A 20886-nucleotide genomic window follows, 5' to 3' on the forward strand; every position below is an offset into this window, starting at 1 on the left:
AGACAGCAGTTGTAATAGGTAACTAATTCTACATAAACTTTTTTTAGGACTTTGTAAAACAACTGTGTTCCCTAGGAATAGAGTGGCAAGAGAATAAGTTTCAGTGGTGGTTTACGCCATTCCTGTGATTATTCTTATGGATGAAAATCATTGCCTGACATGCAGACAGATTGGGGTAGCTCTTCTCCCCATGAGTGGTAACCTGCTGATATTCAGCTTAAAACTTCAGGAAGCAAATATTCCAGTGTTTCTTCTGCCCCACCACAGATGGAGATACACATAGATCTATATTAATGCAAATATGATTTTTTTTTTAATATTTTGGCCTTTTATCCAAGGCAGAACTATCCTTTTATCATTTTGATACTTCATGCATTTTTCCTAGGATCTCAGACTACACTAGACCTAAACATCAAGGCTTGAAACTTGAGACATTATCCACTATTTTAGAAATGGAAAAGAAAAAAAAGCACAGAAGACGAAAAAAATATTTCCTGTCATTGCTGCTTGACACAGTAGGACATTACAAAAGAGACCTCAAACTATGAGACTCACTTCTACTTTAAGCAGCACTTCATTTGTAAAGTTTAGCACCAGAAACGTGGTTGTGTAGTCTGACCCCTGCTAGGACAGAGGACTTTTGTCCAGTGAGGCTGTACTGCACAAAATTACTGATGCTTAGCTGGACCTTATCTTCTAGACAACACTGAAGACACACAGAGATGAAGAATCAACTGTGCCCCTCAGCTCTTCCAACAGTTTTATGCAACATCAAAAGCATGCCTGATTTTGGCTTTACCTGTCTTTGGCTTCCCATGTTCTGCCAGCCTCATTCCTTCTCCTGCCTTCTCAGCTAGGTCAAGCCCTTTCAGATTTGTGTTCCTTCTCTGTGAAGGTACTGTTCAGTGATAACAAATTACTTCTCAGTCTTCTCTTTGCTAAGCTAAGCAGATGGAGTTCTCGAAATCTGTCACTGCCAGGCGTTTCCTCCAGCTTTCAAAGCATTTGTCCAGGCTCCATCTTTGTCCTTTTCAATTTTGGACTTCTCCTGTTTGTTTCCTTCATTTTCACTTTTAAAGTACCAGCAGGAGAATGACCTGTACTATTCCAGTAATGGTGGTCCCAATGCCCCATTTAATGGTAAAATCCCTTCTCCTTATAAGTTTGTAGTTCATACACAGTGCCCATCACCAAGGCAGGGCACTGCAAGCTCCTTTACCTTGTCTGTTTCTTAGAACTCTCACATTTTCTTGCATGCTGCTGTTTCCTAAGATGTGATTGTCCATCCTGTAGGTATGAACCCTCTTCCTTTGCTCTGGGTGTGGAAATTATATTTGGCTGCATTTTAATGCACATGGTGTGCATTACGAACGTGCATTGGAAATCAAGGAATTCTCTGTAATACTTCTAACTCGAAGAAAATTTAAAGCCTAATTTTAATAGCTATAATTATTCTCCAATCTCTTGATTTTATTAGCTCTAAATATCAAATAAACTTTAAAATCCCCCATTTTTTACTTTCAGGACATTGGATTTCTATTTTTCAACTCAAAGATTACAACTATAGTTTGCTAACTTTGCAAGCAAATTACAGAATGAGATGTACAGACATCAAGCAAAAGAGAGAAAAAAATGCCTGAAGAGAATGAACAACATTAGTAAGTGAACAACAGATGATAGAATAATTTACTGTTTCAGTACAAAAGGGCCTCTGTTAGAACTAAATCCCTTTGATGAAGAAATAGAAAAAAGGCTACATGCTGTAATCAAGAAAGTAACCAGCAGCATAATCATTGCTAGAATTTGATCCTAATAACCTACCCTTACTTGGAAATCTTGTCCATGTACAGAAAAGACATGACTGCAAATTAGTAAAACAATTATAGTCAAAGGCTGTTTATACTTCATGATAAAACTCATTGAAAATCTTTGCCTTCAGAGACCATATGTGTGTTGAATTCCAGGTAAAATTCCCAATGCAATTAATCAAAAGACCCTTGTCTTCAGTGAATGTGATTCTGATCAGTATCTGATAAAGTTGAGCTTCCAGTTAGATCAGTGGTTTCCCTGGTAAAAGCCAGAAATTAAAGGAGAGCACTGCTTCCTAAGAAGGTGAACAACAACGCTGGGACAAAGCACAAGAGATCCCAGTACTTCATGGAAAGCTAAACAGTCCCTGTGTTTGCACAGAGCTGACTTGAAGTCACTGCACTCCCATACTCAGGCTTGTCTCAGGGGTCTCATCTAAGCAGTGTAAGGAAAAGCAGCCTGCCACACATAAAGACTTCCAGTGAAACAGCAAGTGGAAAGAAAGGGGGAAGAAAGAAGACCCAGATCCTGCAAACCTGTGCACATAGTTGTGAATACATAAGCTGCCCCCCTGGCTTCATAAGGCTGACAGTCCACCCCCTGGGGGCAAAGGGATCCATTCAGGTTCTGCCCACAAAATGTCTCAGCACCTGGCCAGAGAGACTTGTAGGACAGTAAAAGAAAACAGTTGATAATCATTCTGTTCTGTACAATGAACCTACAATTTAAATACTGTCCCTGCAACAAGCTGCACTCTAGTCTCCCTGGTCTGTGTTCAGTGCAGAGGAGAGGAAATGCCAGCCTGTACAGGAAATGCCACCCTATACAGGCTTATTGGACAAGGGCTTGGCAGTCACTTGAGCAGTCATTTGTGTCCCAGGCTAGAAAGGAACTCCTTACTGACTTCTTCCTTTGTGAGGAGAAGGGATAGTGTAGGACACAGAGCAGTCTTTGGTGCTGCCACCCTGCACAGCCCCAGCCTGCTACACTGGATGTCAAGATTGAAGTAGCTGCACTGACCTTGGACCATCTAAATGCAAATTTCTCATTCTGAAAAAAATACTCTCCAAGCCAATTGATAAAACTGGAGCACAGAAAGCAGCTTTAACCTATTGGGAATCCAATCCCAGTTAAAACCAGGCTCAAGTAAAGTGGCTGCTGAGTCTATCACATTGCATATTGGTAAAAGTGACTTAAGTTTTTTATCCTATCCAACAGTCTTAATTTTATGCCTCTGTTAATTCCTTAGCCTGAAAATTCCCAGAACCAGAAATGTCCTAACAGGCTTTTCTGCCCATCTTGAAATGCACTTATTACCTATACATGGAAAAGTAATTTGGTCTTCTGATTTTCAGCAGTGATTGCTGTGTGAAGTGTGGTGACTCTTATCAGAAACTGGCAGGGGTTTATATATGCTAAAAGTTAATCAGTGATTCCTTTCTTCAGGGCAGGACATATCGTTCTTCTGGTTGGGTTAATTTCTTTTTTTCTAAACTAATGCAAAAAAATAGTTTCGTATCCTTTGAAGCACAATTGTACAAACCAGAAATATTGTCAGCCTGGTTTTATGTTTGAGACATAGTCCCACAGAGTGAACAGAAATATTGTGGGTTGGGGCTCTGTACAGTGTATGAAGCAGATCCTCCAGTCTGGTCATGGTACTCTGTGTTAAAATAATGCAAAGGAACAGTGAAGTGTTTTCAGCTTATCCTGTGAGGAGTTTTCAGTCCTGGACAATCTCCAGGCAATGGGAGGCCATTGTTGGATTCATGCTAATCTGCACCCACTGCCTGATGTGAGGCCGTGCTGTGGAAATACAGGTATTCCCAGTTTGAACCATGGTTGGTATGACTGAAGTCATTTTAGTGGCAAGGGCAGGTGGCAGGAGTTGGGCAAAGGTGTACTAAAAGGCAGAAGGTGGAGAATTGAGGAAGGTTCTGAGGATTCAGAAAGCCCTGGCTACTGCCTCCCATATAACTTTTTCTTGACCATCCCAGAGTATCTGTGTGGGAAGTTAAACCATTTCAGCTAATTTTGATATTTGAAGCTGAGATCTATTTTCAGGTCAAGTTCACCTTTCCCAGATGACATTCCCTTGGAACCTTCCTTGGGTTTCCACTGGTGAACTATGGCTCCAGAGATCAGTAACATTCCATAAAATCAGTTGCCCGAAGGCTCTGATCTAAAGCTTATTTTTCAGGTGGAACCAAGAGCAACCACTGGAAGCATTTCAACTGGAACAGAAAGCAGAAGTCTCTTTTGCTAGAAGATGTTGAAAAGGAGCAGAATTGCTGGCATCCTTACAATTCCCACATCACATAGACAGGAAAAGCGCTATCAATGCAGGCCTTCTTCTGGATCAGCTTCAGGCTCTTTCCCACCCTTCCACCTGCACCGCTAACAGCAGCAGTGATTGATCCAGCCAAGCCGGTGCCGATGCTCCAGGAAGGCACAGGTTTAAAGCAGGGCAGTGTGACACGGGCAGGAAAAGCCACGTCAGCCGCGCTCGCTAATGAGGTGCTCCTACCAGCCTGAGAGCGGGATGTGCTGTAATTACAAGAGGGCAGCGGAGTGCTGCGGCTGCGGCTGCCCCCGACAGCTCTGCTCCTCTGGAAGAGCAGGGCTGACAGCTCAGGAATGAGAGCAGCAGAGCTGGAGGCAGCTTTCCTGGCAGCTGGCCTGCCTTCACAATGCTCTCGCCCAGACCGTGCTGGTGCACAGGAGCTTTCTGAACAACACATGAAAGCCCACGGCAAGAGGGAAACAAATTTCTCTTCTCTTTGGGAGAAAACAGGACACTCTGGTAATTTGATTTGCCAGGCTCTGCTGTACTATGATGGTGCAGATGAGAGGATGCAGACACATATTCTAGGGCAGCCTACTTTCACATTGAAGCACTGGGAGGTTTCTTATACAAACAATGGCTTTAACAAGAGTATCTTAGTCCTGCCTAATCAAAAGGCTAGTAATTATGAAGCATAGCTTACAAGGTTTGGGGTTTTTTATTCTTAATACAAAAAAAAAACCGATTCAGTTTTTCAAACAAATAGAAATATCACTTCTCTCCAGACCTGAAATGACAGATCTTGTTTTCTTAACTCAGAAATAATGGAGAACAACATCTAGCTGAAGCAAACAGAAGGACTAAGAACTCTCGCTTGTTTTAAAGGTTTTCAATTCAGACCACTCATGAGTGGGTCCTACTGATCTCAGAGGAAGTTATTTGTCCATGAAAAGGAGGGCTCTATAGACCTTGATTTTCATGTGTTATGCTCTTTAAATGCATTCCCTCAGCTTCCCAAGGAACAGAGGCAGACAGGGTCCAGGGTATGCCTTTGAACGCCTGGGTACTTTATTTGGTATACAGGGCCACAGAGCTGCAGGTAGTTCATTTTGGATAATGCCTACCTGGGAAATCTCCTTTTATTGTTGTATGCTCAGATATCACCATGATCCAAGTCCCTGGGCTGATCAGTGTGAATAGCTAGGAAATACGTGTATAACCTCTCCTGATTATCATGCAGCAGTACTGTGCAGTAGCTTTCCTCCATTTACTTTCTCATTACCTGTTTAATGTTCCTCTGTCTCTTTCCTTTTGAAAGGAAAATCTTCTTGACCTCAATCAGTGTTTCTCCAAACCCCTTCCTCCCCCGCCCCTACCAAGTCCACGCTTCTCCATCGGCCTTTAATGCTCATTCACCAGGGCAGATTGTCCTTGATCACCTGCTGTCACTCTCCCACCCTGTCTTCCTATGTCAGAACATTTTCTGTGCCAACATACCAAGCTAATCTTCAATACTGACATCTTACACTCAGGCTAGCAGTGTTAAGCAAGGGCAAGTGTTTGCTTTCAGAAGGCAGCCAGAGATGCCAGGATGGTTAGTGCCTTCCCTGATTTAATGCCACAAAGTTTTACACTCGGTCTTGCTCTTTGACTTTTGATTTTTCTGTTGTAAAAATGAACATGTGACAAGGGGAGTGGAGGGTCATTATCAAGATGTGTCTGATTTGGTTTTTTTTCCCTGAGGTAGCTTTTGCTACTTGGGATCTCTGCTTCCCACACAGAGTCAAACGAACCATAATGCAGTCATTGCAGGCAACAGCAGATCCAGTCGGTGGACCTGCACTTTCTTGGATCAAAGGCAAGAAGAATCTCTCCATTAATACAGAGAAAAGCTGTCTGCATGTGTCTTGCACCACCTCCACGGCAGCAAACACCAAACCTTTGAAAACCAGCTTTGCACTGCAACATGGAGGCTGTGCTGTTGGTGGAGAGAACAGCTTTCCTTGTGCCACAGAGGCTTTTGGCAGCTCGAGGGAGCTGTGTGGGTTTTGGATAAGCAATCTTTATAATCCTGAAGGGTATTTTGTGTGCAATGGTAGAGAGCTTGAAAAAACCAATATATTTGATGCATGTTCTGTGGCACATGCCAGGAGGACACTTCCATAAGTATAGGTGTTGCCTCGGACACCTCCAAAAGCAGCTAGGAAGACATTCAAAAAGTATTAAAATATCAGTCAAAAAGGGCACAGGACACCTGGGCTCACCTCTTAACAATTTCACAGTTTCAGATCCCCACAGCTTGGAGAGGTACAAAGCTTGCAACCATAAACACACCTCAACTTGGTGCTAATGAAGACTTCTTCATTGATTTTGCCAGCATAAGAGGGAAAAGGAATGGCTTTTCTGGAGGCTGGAGGTGTACATAGATGTAGAGAGCACACAGATGTGCAGAGTGTATGTTGTCCTCTGTGCTACTCCACAACAGAGGTTTTCCTCTTCTGGTAAAGAATCTGTCCAGGTAGTTTCTGACAAGGAAGATGAAAGAATTCAAGCCTATATATGCCTGGGGCTACTAATAGCTGAAGTTTACTTTGGCCATAGTAACTTTAAACTTGAAAATGTGAATATAGAACTTTTCCTCCTTGATCTCAATGTATATACTCATTTTTCCATTTGCATTTCCCCTGTCCTTTTGAACATTCCTTCACCAGGCACAGGCACAGAAGACCCAGATTCAAACAAGAAGGTTCTGTTTTTACTGGCAGCTCCTGCTTCAGCTTTATAACCTCATTTTTCAGCAGACCAAACTGAGTTTCACCCTTTGCAATACCCCAAACTTCTGAGCATTTCAGAATAGTTGTATCTTATCAGAAAAGCAAACATCAGCTTGTATTACCCACTAATTACCCCAGCCCAAAGCTCCTAGCTACCCAGAACTGAGTTCTCTCTTCCAGTGAACTTGTCATTAACCTCTTAAGTCCCCTTTTAAAGCCCACCAGGTCCCCTGCTGCTGGGCTGGTTTACTCAGCCCACAGCCAAGGACAGCCAGGAAGGTTAATGGTATTTCTCACTTCCTTCAGCTTCCTTGCTGGCACAGCGGGATCTCCACAGCCTCTCACACCACTCGTTCTTGTGCCAAAACTGCTCTTTAGCTTAACTTAAATGGCCCGTTTCCCTTCCTGCTACTAACTCCTCTGAATTACTTATGAAGAGCAATAATATAAGCTCTACTGTCTTCTGCTGAGCTAATTACTCTTGAGCATATTCCCTCATAGGAGGGTGACTGCCCCCAGCCATCACCTTTGACTCCACTCCAGGCTGGCCATGTCTTTCCTGGCTGAGAGTGACTGGTCTAAGGCAGCAGGGATGAGATCTCTCCAGAGATTTCTGTGATAGCATTAATAAGCCTTGCTCTCTGTAGGAAGTAACCTGCTTAATAGATTCAGTGGTCACCTCAGTTGCTCATTGTCACCTTGTGACTAATAAAACCAAGACTTACTCCACCTCTGTCATTCACAGCTGATGAACTCAAAGACATTTCCATGATTAATCCCGAAACATGGAGACTGTCCCTTTGCTATTAGATGGATTTCCATTTCTACCCCACTGGTCCTCGTGCTCATGCATTATGCCTTCACATAATATCCCAGCCCTCACCATGTTGGCAGGGCCTCCCAATCTGATGTCAACACTGGGCTGCTCTGCCTCCTGCCTTGCACTTCTACCAGGGGACAGCAGCGTTAAGTCTGATCCCAGAATGACTCCTGTAGATACAAAAATGCTGCTAGCAAGTATTTTCTTGCTGTTTTCTAAGCCCGTGAGAGACTTTTCTCTCTCACAGAAGAGGCAGCAGAGTTCTGTAAACAACCAAGCCACCTGCAACCTTGAAAAGTCTTGTTTATGGTACAGTAGAAAAATATTTTGACAATGGATGTTTTAGGATTTTAGCCAATCACCCCAAGGGGTGGCTGATCCTTTTTCCAATTGGACTATGAAGAAAAAAGTCTATAGAAGAGTTTGTAAAATAATTAAATAAATCAATCTTGCTGCACAATTCCTGCCTGCTGGATCTTCTCCTCCTCCCTATGGCTGTGGGACATGGTGATGTACCCTAGGGCCTAGGCCTGTGGTAATAGACTCCATCATTAATTTCCTTCCTTGCTGATAGTTTTTCCTCCCAGAGCACACACAGCCACTCCCTCTCTGGAGCCAGAAGAACAACTGTCCCAACAACTGTGAACCTCAGCATCATACACAACAGCATGAACACAGCATCTTCTGTAAGTGAAAGAATTTGGCAAAGGCCAGACCAGGTGCCCAGATCTCCCCAGCTGGACTCCAAGCCAGGCTCTCCACTTGCCCTGCCTGGTCAAGTGCCCTGACTTGCTGTCAAACAGACCTGGCTCTGCCCACCATGGCCAGACCCAGTTGCTGAAGCACAGCTCATGCTGTGGTTGTTCTCATCCTCCAGCTTTTCCACTCCTGTAATGGAACCGCCAGCCCTTGTTGTGCCCTGGTGAGCCGGGTGTGTCTCTTCAGCTTTGGAATACACATGGCACCAGGAGAGCTCAGCACCAGCTTCTGCTTCACCTGCCTTTCTTCTTATTGACAGAAGAGAAGGGTATCTCAGCCCCAGTAAATTATTCCCTTGGTTTAAAAGAGTGATTTTCAGTGATGTGAAGAGTATTTTTTAAGCAGCCAAGTGAGACATCTGTAGGGACATCCACATTTCTAAAGTATCAATTAAATTAGATTTTGGGAGAGAGGATAGGTTGTTTGTGAGATAGGCTTTAGACTAACTATATAACTTAAAAATTTGTGGGTGTTGAGCATTGCCCCTAATTTTTCTGCAGCTTGCTCGCTTTAGTTCACCGTTAGTGGCAGCACCATGCATTGCTAAGTATCACAGTAATTTGTAATAACTGAGTGCAAGTCTTACCCCTTCATTGTCCACAGAGCTGAAAAAAAAATCTCTATGCATTTTTGGTCTTTCTAAACACTGGTGTCTTTCCTTGCTGTGTTTAAACTGCCTGGCAGTTCATTTGGCCATTGTTGTGTGTGTGTGTGTGTGTGTGTGTGTCCCTGCCCAGTGTGTGTTATTTCAAAGTTGACGTGATGACAAAAGCCACTTAAGCAGCTAATGGCAGCTAATAAGACATCTGCTTTCCCCTGGCTTGCAAGGCAGCGGTCAGATGTGGGCTGGTAATAGGGTGCATTACCTTTAGACTCCGGGTCACTGCTTCACCTCTGATCCTTGTCAAAAGGGACCACAACTTGTTATCTGCCTCTAGATCACTAACCCAGGAAAATGCATTGATGCTCTTTCTTTCAGTCCTGTTGACAACTATCTACACCACAATTAGCCAAAGTAGCAAAGACAGACTGGAGTGTGTGGCTTTCTCAGCCTGTGGTGGGGGTCCAGCAGGTCAGTAACGAGGGAGCTCTGGGCAGGCTTGCTGGCTGCATATCTCCAGCACCATATTTTGGTGGTCAGGCATGACCCATATTTTGATATAAATTAAAATAGCAGTAAAACAAAGCGAACTTGCACAGGGTGTAGCTTTTCTATTGCTTTCTGGAGCACTGCTAATAGAAATCAGTGCCCATTTAATAGAACATATTTTAAGAAAGGGTGGAATAAAGAAAGGAAACTGTAGGATAAAAAGGAGTAATTTTCAGGGGCCTTGGAGTCACAGCATAAAGTGATGGTTCATTGTTTGTCTGCAGTGTGTGCAACCCCGGGCTTTTTGCTGATTTTGGCTGGTTTGTGCTGTATCTGCACATATATCATGCCGAAAATGCCAGCCAGCTGTGCTACATTTGCAATGTAAAACACTATACATTTCATTTTCACTTTCTCTGTGTATCTTAAGATAAGGCATAGGTAAGATTTAAGCCAGGAGTTTTGTTATTAGCATTGCACAATTTCACTAAATAACAGCAATGAAGCTAATAAAATAACTAATAATTAATAACTATCAGGTGATCAGCATTAGCCATTTTCACTACATATAATTATCAGCATCTTTTTCAATTTCAGTTTATCACAATTAACATATTATGCATATAGATCACTGGATTTGTTTGAAGTCTTTATGGATGTCAAAATGTAACCAGAGTTTAATCCCAGTAAAAGGGCATATTGAAGACCTCCATTTGTGCTGATTGAATAATACATTAACCCAAGAGAACAGAAGGTCTGACATCACCACCAGGTAGTTAATGATTATGCTTTCTATTGTCTCCTAATATTATCTTGAAAATGGCCATGTCAGAAGGCCTAGAAATCCCTCAGAGCACCTTATGCTTTTTTATTTTCAAGTGTTCTATTGTAGTACATGACCAGAGAGAGAAATATGAATTAATTAAATGTATTTTTATTTTTATTAGATGTAAAAAAATAGGGCCAAAATCTGCATTTTTTTTAGTCAGTTCTCAGTCAGGCAAATCTCCAAATACTTCCAGGCTGAGGTCTTGCTGGAGAAATTATTTCAGAGCAAAGCAGCACCAAGCAGACTGAACTATCCCACCAACAGCAGAAAGATATTTATTTCAGGAGGGTATCCCATGGGCTTTTGTGGGAAGAGCACAGGAAGAGCCACTCAGGCTTCCCACTGGACCCCTGCCCTGGCAGGGTCACAGCAGATGCCTGGGGAGGGATACCAGCAAAGGGCAAACAAGAGTCTTTCTGCTCCTTTAGTGATGGGCAAACAGAGACCTCCAGAAAAAAGGTATCTGAACTCCACCAACCTACATGTGAATGTTGTTCAGTCTTACTGGTGCAGAAAGACTTTATGGCCTTGAAGTTCAGGGCTGCGGAATCAATCCATCTTCTTAAACCAGGGTAGATTTTTAGCTGATAGCATTGATATATATTTGGGTTTGTGAGACTCTTTAGAGGGGTTAGATGCTGGACGCCCTGGCTGCAGCAAGGCTCTGCTGGGATGTGGGAACATGGCAGAAGGATGCCCAGGGTGTGGAATAAAGACAGTAGAGAGGCTGGAAGGGCACAGGGCCTGGAGCAGCTGTAATGTGATGCAGCAGAGCCAGGTAGGCACGGGCATGGGTGAGCAAGGAGAAGGCAGGACCTTTCGGGGAAGAGAAGATGCCAGCACATTACAATGGCACATCTTTGGCTCAGCCACTTCTGCAGAATCTAAGCTGTTATTTAATTGGGGTGCTTAAAAAAATGGATTTAGTTTGATAAAGTGATGATTAATCTTCATTATACTCCTCTGTGATCACCATAGCAAAAAGCTGCACTTGTATGTCTGCTTATCATCTCTTCTGAAAATCTTACTGGTAAAGAAAGACTTGATGGATGATTAGATTTTTGTCATCAAATCCCAATTTTGTTTACATGCAAAAAAAGAGAAGGCCTCACTTTTGAGGGAAAAGAGAAATAAAAGGAAGCACAATAGCTGGGCAGTTATCTCTGACATTCATGTAATGCAGTGTATGTCCTTATGTTACATTTATGTGAGAGAAAAAGAAAAGCATCGATTGAAAAAGGTTACAGGAGTTCTTCAGGCATGAAGTCATCTCCAGGCAGCACAGTCAGTGCAGTTTATAAACAGGTTCTGCTCTCACCCACTGCATTCACAGACTTAGGGCACCATTTAACCCATTCGCTTGCTGACACTTCTTTAATACCCAGCTTTGATCTTCCTTTCCAACAGTAGCACTAAACCTGGAAATGAAGCCAATTGCTGATTTTAGGAAAGATGTTTGCAGCCCCTGCCCTTGCCATCCTGTCTTCCACAGAGGAAGAGGGCACTGCACTGAGGAGCTGGGCATTGGCATGGGGAACTTTGTCTCCAGTTTGCTGGGGAAGTGCAGCCGGCACTCAAGAGGGGTCTTCTTCTCTCATCCCTAGGCACGGCTTTCTGTGAAACTGGGAAGTCAGACAGATGGACACAGGATGCAGATGCAGGCAGAAATGGCAGGGTGACGCCCACCACTTAAACTCTGTACCAGTTTTAAGTCTGTGAAGAAGAAAATCCAAAGCCTTTCCTTAAATAATCATTACACGAGCATCTATTTCAGTAGCAGTCACTTTGCTTTTTGTTTATCTCTGGTTTCTAAGCACTGGGATTGACTCATGGCATTTCTTGAGGTTCCTTTTATTTCTACAGGCGTGGCACCTACAATATTATCTTCATTCAGCTCAGAGCATGTCACCCTGCAAAAAGCTGTGCAGACATCCTCACAGTCCCTAGGTTTGGCAGATCTTGCACAGTGAAGGTTTCTGAAGATGCAAGTCCATATACAGAGGCATACCCAAAGAGCTGTGAAAAAAATGGCAATATATGGATAGAAAACCATGGCAGAGAGGTGGAGGCTTCTCTGTTTGCATGCCCCTGTGTGCTGTCTAACTTGTCTGAGGTGGCCTGGGTCGTCAGGTGGTCCCACTTCATGGCTTTCTGTGGAAAACAGCTGGTTTTTAGAGAATGCAACACTCCTGAGTGAGGGTGGCCATGTAACAGTGCTGGAGCTGCTCCTGCGGTATCTTGGTGTTGGCATGGGTTTCCCAAGAGCACAAAAGGTAGGAGTGGAGCTGCCTCCTCTTGACTCCTAGTCATAGTCTGTGCTTGCAGATGAAATTGTCTCTGTCACAAGATATAAAAGATGCATGACAACACTAGCATCTTCCAGCTTATTTAACTGATTACAAGTCTAAAAGAAACGGTAACCATGTAAACACAGGCTTTTACATGGCACATAGGCAACACAGAGACAACTTACCCCCCCAGGCAGGTAACAATGAATGCATGAAATGTCATAGGCCCATGAAGTTGTCTAAGTTCAAATGGTCCTTAGTGTCTCTCACAATATTATTTTGCAGTGTGTGATGAAGCATTACTTGACCAGAATGACCACAGGCCTGCCTGCAGATGTGGGAGCACTTCCAGCCATAACAGCTTCCCTTTCAGAGACATGTCTTCTGTGCAATTTTATTTGAGATAGAATCTGGAAAAGAAAACCTTTTAACCCTCACATCCAAAAGGAAAATAATATACAGTGCAATGTGTAAAGCTGTGTTCAGCTGGAGTTGTACAACATAGCATTGCTACTGCAGAAAGCAGCACAGGTATTTATTGCTGCATTATTTGAACCCAGATGTCTTCATAATTTTATTGAAAAATCTTATTTATCCCCTCTTACAGGGTGCTGTTTTTCCACGGTCTTACAAATGCATTCCTAATTCTCTCTTCCTCTTTCATTCCTGAATTGAGTACATCACCTTCCACTTGCTGAAATTAAAGATGTGTAACACTTCTCCTTCGCATGCCCTGGACAGCCTACTCCTGTCTTCTTTAATTCCAAGAATTCTCCTTTTTTTTTTTTTTTTTTTCCAAGGAAATACCCAGGTTCCAGGGAAATTCTTTGTGAAGCTCGTGATTATGAGTGAGGGTGGCAGGACTGTGTCTAATGACTCACAGGTGCAAAGCTGTACAGCCATGGAAAACTGCTTAAAAGCCGCTTGTGTGCCTGTGTGAGAAAGTCTGGAGCGGAACACTCCTCCGACCCCGCAGTTAAGAACTCGCGGTGGAGCTTTGCGAGTCTGTCAAGAGGTGGAACAAAAGCCCGGGGGGATGCGCAGGGACCTGCTCCCTCTCCTGGTAACAAGGGCAAAGCGTCGGCTCAGTGAGCCCCTTGCCTGCCCCTTCTCCTGCCCCTTCTCCTGCCCCTGCCCGCCCAGCCCTGCTCCCCGGGGACCCCCGGAGGCGGCGTGGGGAAAGAGGGAGGTGACGAAAGCAGAGACGAAAGAAATGAGGTGCTGGAGCGTGTCCAGGGAAGAGCAACGAAGCTGGCGAAGGGTCTGGAGCACAATCCTATGCCGATTAGCTGAGGGAACTGGGACTGTTTAGCCTGGAGAAAAGGAGGCCCAGAAGGGACCTTATGACTGTCCACAACTACCTGAAAGGAGGCTGTAGCCAGGTGAGAGTTGGTCTCATCTGCCAAATAACAAGCAGTAGGACAAGTAGTGATAGGACAAGGGGAATTGGCTTTAAACTGGCAGAGGGTAGATTTAGATTGGATATTAGGAAGAAATTCTTTACTGTGAGGGAGGTGAGGCACTGGAATAGGTTTCCCAGAGAAGTTGTAGGTGCCCCATCCCTGGCAGTGTCCAAGGCCAGGTTGGATGGGGCTCTGAGCAACCTGGTCTGGTGGAAGACGTCCCTGTCCATGGCAGAGGGGTTGGAACTGTATGATCTTTGAGGCTCCTCCAACCCAAACCATTCTACACTTCTATGAATTCCACACACACATAACAATCACAACACTACATTCAGTCACTTCTAGAACAGCTGCTGCTTTAGTATCTGAATTCGAGGGGAGTAACTATCAACCAGACAAAGATTTATTACCACAAACACTCTAAGGAACAATTCAGATAAATTCCAAAAATTAGAGAGACAAAAGTAGCTGCAAGAACAACAAGGAAATATTCAGTCTTGTAGCTGTAACGATGCAATGCATAACAAGAGCCAAGGTATGTAAAAGTGAAACTGTACACTAAAAATAATAAAAAGCAAACACCAAAAGGATCTATTTGGGGGAAGATAGCTGTGGCTCTGCAAACCTTCTGGACAAAGCCACAGCAGTCTTCAGGAGATCTTGTGGTGCCTCAGTGAGCTCCTGTATTCCTCGGGAATGCTCACACACTTGGGCACCTAATGGGCATCTCACATGTAATGCTGCCTGCTCCACACGTGGGCAAAACATCTGTCTGAAGTCTGTGCACCTGGCCTCTTCACTGGCTGCCCAACTCCTGGCCAGAGCTTTCTTGGAGACATACAAGTGAAAGACTTCTTGGGAAATAGACGCACTGTACTTTTCATATAAAAATGGGTGTTGCTGATTTTCAGAAATACCACTCAAAGATGATTCTTATTCATGAATTTTAGTACAGCAGGCTGACTTCTCTCTTGGTTGTAATGTGTTAAAGATGATATGGCTGACTTGCTACCATAACAGTGTGTCAAAATATGTTATCACGGTAAGAAATAGAAAACAGTTTCTTGTTGAGACCTATGTTCAGCATTCTAACTGCATTTGGCAAAGCACTCAAATGTTTGTTTAAAATTATATTTATGTCCCACTGATTTCAGTGGGACTGAAATAAATCCCAAATGCTTCACTTAGCTGAGAATTCAGGCTTAGTTTCGTAAGCAACCCCCACCACTATTGAATTCAGTGGAAATTCACGGAACTTGTTGACCAGTAGGAAAAATAATATTTTATGAGGTATGATCTTAATGAAAAAATTATGTCTTCTTTCTGTCATGAGTGCAAGAGAGAAGCACAAGGCCATAATATGGTTAGTTGAATAAAAGAGCAGCACACTGGGATGCAGGGGCATATTAGGAAAGTTTTGTACATCACTAATATGTGATGTTACCATAAGATGCAACTTCTGTAGGCTGGGAGATGATCTGTTAAAAGAGGAAAATGAATAAATAGAGCAAAGAAAGCATGAGCGTTGGTTTGGTATGATGTATTTAGTAGTAGTAGTTGCATGTTACTAAGTACATAAATTCAGAAATCATTCGGAAAACGAGATTAATGAGATACCTTTCTGAGAGCTAAGGGACTGGAAGTTAAATGCTCCTAATTTGTTCCTTGGCTTAGCAGGCTGCAGGCAGCTGTATCGTGTGTATTTACTTACAGGTAATCTTTTTTTTTTTTTTTTTAAAGGAGATAACCACCATTCTTATTCAGCCCTGGTCATTTCCTCCACAGATCCTGGTTCTACTGGATGGTTTTTGCACTTTGAACTAATGTCTGGAAGGAACTCAGCTGCAACCACAATTTTTATTGTACTGATGGCATCAGGCTGGACAGGAACCATGACACCAATGTTCGCCCTAGAGCCATCCTGAGGCACTTTCTTTCTATTTTGGACTGACCTGTTATGACTATCCCAGTTTGGAAAGGAGAGTTCAATGTGACAAGACACCAGGAAGATATTCTGAGTGCAATCCCACCTCTAAGGATCTCTACTGCCTTGATTTTTATAATTTGTACTGTGGAGCTATGAGAAAGTGTGGACAAGAGCCTTAACTTACATGTGAAAGATACATTATGAAACTGAGTAAATGTTTGATTTGAGGAATAGAAGTTGTTCATCTCTAGAGATCACTAGGTAAAGGTAACAAACAGAAAAGAAAACAGCAAGACTCTGTTCTGTATTTTTCTATTATTTTACCATTCCCATGCATGGCAGTTATATGCCAGTTAATAGATGGGATCGTTTTTGTTTCTGTTCCTGTCTCTCTATAATATCAATTAAAAACTTTGCCTGGATTGATCATAACAGGTGATCCCCAGATCATGAAATGAGTCTATGTCACAAAAAAAGGGCAGCAAGGTTCAAGTGGTTGTGAGTTTATGGGAAATGAGCTGTCACGTACTCAGGTCCCCAGGACTGCAGACCTACGTAGTGTAAAACTGCCATCAAGGCTAGTCTTTAATGGCCAGCCTGATTTTGGGATTTGGATGAACTGGTGGTGGAGATATTAAACAAGGGAATGTTACGAGTTACATTTCACAATGTGCTTTCACCTGAAACAACGGCAGAAAGCCTTGGGACTGGCTGTCCTTTCGTGCTTTGGGCAGGATGATCATCCCTGCAGCCACCCAGAAGTCACCGGCCTAAACCCTGCCATTGGTCTGCTGAGCCAGAGAAGGAGGGTGACCAAAGGGGCCTTTATTAGCATTAGCACCACCTGATACAGTATATCTCCTCTGGGGCAGAATGAGGAAGATGCCTCAGACCGTGACCACCACAGCTGTATGCAGCTGTATCCAGCTGTATCCATCCCATAAACCCCAGTGAAGAGCAGGGCCAGAGGGAAACACAAATCCTTCAACAACCTGAGCCACGCATTCTCTGTGCACAGCCACCGAGTTCTTCATTCCCCAGTGCTATTGGTCACCAAAATAGCCATCCTGATTCGAAGAGCTGCCACCTCTGGCTATGTACAGGCTGCTCTGTGTGTGCTTCAACACCGAGCTCTCCACACACATTAATATCCCATTGTGTCATGCAAGGCAGTGTCAGCATTGCCTGCTGGTTAAAGAACACAGCCCACAGGGGAGGGCCACGGCCCTGAGAACGGCGATTCACTTGCTTTGTTGCCTCAGAATAACAGGCTTGTGAAACCAGTAGGACTTGTCGTGGCTATGTCCCCGTGTGCCACCGCGGCTGTGGGATGCAGCCCGTGCGCTTTGCAGGAGAGCAGCCACCGTGCTACACGTGTGTGAAAACTGCAGTCACCGTCAGAGAGCAACCGGAGGAAGCTCGGATGTCTTCTTGAGAATGAAGCTTATGTCCTGGTGACCCACCTCAAGCAGAGGGGGAAGAGATGGAATGTTACTAAATATGCATTCCCAGAAGCAAACAGAGTGCAAGCTCGTCGTTCTCTACAGAATGCACATGCGTAGAGTGGCCCAGAAAGCACCAGACGCTGCTTGTTAAAAATTGGCATCTCTTCAACACAGCTACCAGTGATTTTTCTGTAAAACACATTAAGATTCAGTATAAATGCCTTTATGGATTTCACACCACATTAAAAGGAGTGAGTGATTGACTACATTCCCAGTAGCTTATTTTTCATCCTTTGACAGCTGTTAACCAGACAGAAGCATTATTAGTTCAATTTCTCATGCTGTAAAAATATTTGGATATAGGAATTTGGCCAAATTTTTCCTTCTTGTTTCTGGTTTCCTATGAGAGTTGGTTGGATTGTTTTGACAAATCCAAGAGTGTAGCTAGCACAGCATCTTAGTGCAAATGCTGGTTTTAGAGCCAAGCCTCCAGGTTTGCTAAGCAGATTTGAAGCTCAAGGTAAAGAGACACAAGCTCTAATTACAGCACTCCTAGGCAAAGTTTCAGGGTCATCAGGGCTTGAATATGGTTATGCTCTTCACAAAAATAAGTGCTGCTTATGGGGTGTGGGGTGTCTGGTTCAAAAGAAGGATCTCCCTGACACAGTCAATAGAGGGCATATAAAAAACTGATATTGAATGCTAATGCTGATTTGAATCTGTTTTTATCTTGTATAGACTACAGACAGGAGAATTTCCTTCCTGTCCATCAATCTCTTCAGTCTATTAAAACTTCTTTATTAAAACTTCTTTAATAAAACTTATAAAACTTCTATTTTATTTGTGTGTCTTCTGGAATCTGCCATCCCTCAAGGCAAACTCCTTTGCAATCAAGTGTTGAAGTTCTTACAGTGTAAAGTATGGAAAGAAAAGAATTTCCTAAATGCCTCAATACCACTGGCAGAGTTTATAGCATTTGCTATGGCCCCCAGGGAATTTACACTACCCAGGCATTATTCATCATTTCAAGCAGAATGACTGTGCAAAGCAAGGTGATACTTACACAGCACTGAAGTGAATGAACTGCTCTGCATTTAATTCAGAGGAGCCAACAGCAGAGCCTGAATGTTTCTGAGATGTTCAGGTGTCACAGACAATCCCACTTCTCTCCCTCAGGCTCAGGGCTCCACCAGTTCTGTGACAGGAAACCAAGGGACTTGGTAAATCACAACCATGTCTGAAAGAATTCCTCATGTTCTGGGAAGCAAACACTTGAACCCTTCTCAGTATAGTCATCTGAATATGAATTACACAAGTTCACAGAGCATACAGAGAGAAAGTTTTGGACCTAGTATAGATGAAATTGTAACACCTACGTTCCTGGAATATGGTTATTTTCAAATCAAGTCTGCATTTTGAAATGTAAATATTATAGGTCAAAGCTAAATTACAAAGTAAGTTCTGTTTTTCAAATGTTTAAATCTTTTTTATTTTTTTAATAGGCATACTGGAGACAGGCATATTGAAGGAGTGTAAAGCATTTACTGGTGAGCAGCATAAAATAGCTACTGCAACTCAAATCTGCAATTTTAGCATTCTTAAACAACACTAAGTACTTGTTTCTTGTTCCAACTAAATATTTATGATTATATATGCAGATATATAATGTTCTAAGTAAGTTAGTGGCAGAGAAAATGTACATTTACCTTCCCCTCAGCTTTGAGCCAAGTTAAGTTATATGATTCATGGGTTTCTTTCCACACCATGGGAAATGTCAGAAAGAAAATTCTTCCTTGTAGCTAAAAATCCTGGAGGAGCCTCATGAAATGAGCAAACAACAACCAACCAAGGAGAAAACAAAGTTGTCATGTCCACTTCAATCATAAAGAATATGTTCACCCTGCAGAGCATTTACATTTCCATTTGCTAGATCAGGAAAGGGGTTCTGTTTTTTCAGGAGTTTCAGAAAAAGTAACATCTCATTCTGAGGCTCCCTGCTTGCCCAAAGGCTTTCTGCCAGACTCCAACATGCACAGGACACAGCTACGTCAGGCAGGACAGGGAAGGTGTCCCTGAACAATCACCAACTCTCACAAATAACAAGCGATGGGACAGGAGAAAGTGGCCTCAAGCTGTGCCAGAGAAGGTTTAGATTTAGACTATTACTTCACTGAAAAATTGCTTCACTGAAAGGGTTGTCAAGCCCTGGAACAGAATGCTCAGGAAAGCCCTGGAGTCTCCAGTCCCTGGAAGTGTTCAAAAAAAGTGTAGGTGTATCACTTAGGGACATGGTTTAGTGGTGAACAGAGTGGTGCCGGGTTAATGGTTGGACTCGATGATCTTGGAGGTCTTTTCCAGCCTACATGATCCTGCAACTCTGTGATTCTAAACAGTGGGCCCAGAGCACAGAGCAAAAAAGCAGCATTAGTGCACCTAGCCCAGTCTGACTGACCCGTGCAAAACCAAGCTGAATAAATCCCAGAACAGGGCTGCATGACAAAAATTTTGAGCTACGTCACAACCCTGTGGCTGGGAGCTGAGAGGGAACCTGTGTCTATCAGAGTCCATTCCTGTATATCACTTGCTGGGAGCCAGCTGTGGTGCCCAACAGTATTGATGGGTCTCCTCTCCCTGTGCAACTCACTTTCTTCTTTGCATCTGCCCCACCCAACAAGGGCACTGTGGAGTAGTGAACAAGGTCACACAGCAAAGTCACTACTGCCAAACTCTATGTATAAGGCATTAGGCCCATTACTCACATGATTAAGAGAGAAACCTACTTTTATTTTCCTAGGCTTATTCATATAATTAATTAATATCTCAATCAGCCAAGAACAGGCAAAGACATAACAGTATTTCAGTGCATTCCTTGGGGAAACACTGCACAGAGACAGCACAATTAATTTAGACAAGATCCATTTAGATAGCAAGTTAATTTTAATGGCTAGAAGTAGACAGGAGAACCATTTTTCAGAAAATTTTTCTTACCAAGAAAGTAAAAATTCCTTTTCCCTTACCTGTTGTCTGTCTCCATTGAACATGCTTTTGTTTGAAGGCAAAGACAAGCAGAAAGCACAGCAAAACCTCTGTTGAATTTCTGCAGATTTCTGGGGCATTCAGGCCAGGTAATAGAGCAACTCATTGCTGCTTTACAGGGTAAGCAAATTCGTCCCCCAGCTCATCTACACATTGAAACCATATCAAAGCCTGAAATTACACAATGTCTGGCTTAACTATATTAAAATCAGTTCTGTTATGTCCTCCCAGTATTAGAAATACATCTTGCCAGAGCTAAGTCAATTAATTAATTAGATATTTTTTTGCCTGTCTTGCAATGATCTGACCGAACATGGGTGGGGGGGAAATAGCAAATAATCCTCATTCAATTTGTAAGCAAACTAGGTTACTGTAAAGTTGTCCTTGTCACAGAGTGCCAAAGTGCAGTATGCAATTCTCGC

General features: G+C 43.1%; 2 long non-coding RNA genes across 2 annotated transcripts in view; one reads left to right on the forward strand and one right to left on the reverse strand.

The window, feature by feature from the left end:
- LOC104690410 overlaps window positions 1–18180 on the forward strand; it is a 45924-nt gene extending 27744 nt beyond the window's left edge. The window contains exon 3 of the long non-coding RNA XR_005601427.1: window positions 15797–18180. This is a non-coding gene — a long non-coding RNA (uncharacterized LOC104690410). The remainder of the gene's footprint in view (window positions 1–15796) is intronic.
- On the reverse strand, window positions 17532–20564 carry LOC109144817. The gene is made up of 3 exons (XR_002045818.3): window positions 20446–20564; window positions 18492–18623; window positions 17532–17617 (listed from the first exon to the last, which is right to left on the reverse strand). It is a non-coding gene; the product is annotated as an uncharacterized LOC109144817 (long non-coding RNA).
- Window positions 20565–20886: the final 322 nt, after the last annotated feature.

The sequence above is a fragment of the Corvus cornix genome, chromosome 2 (genome assembly GCF_000738735.6).
Source record: "Corvus cornix cornix isolate S_Up_H32 chromosome 2, ASM73873v5, whole genome shotgun sequence".
NCBI classification, from domain to species: domain Eukaryota; kingdom Metazoa; phylum Chordata; class Aves; order Passeriformes; family Corvidae; genus Corvus; species Corvus cornix.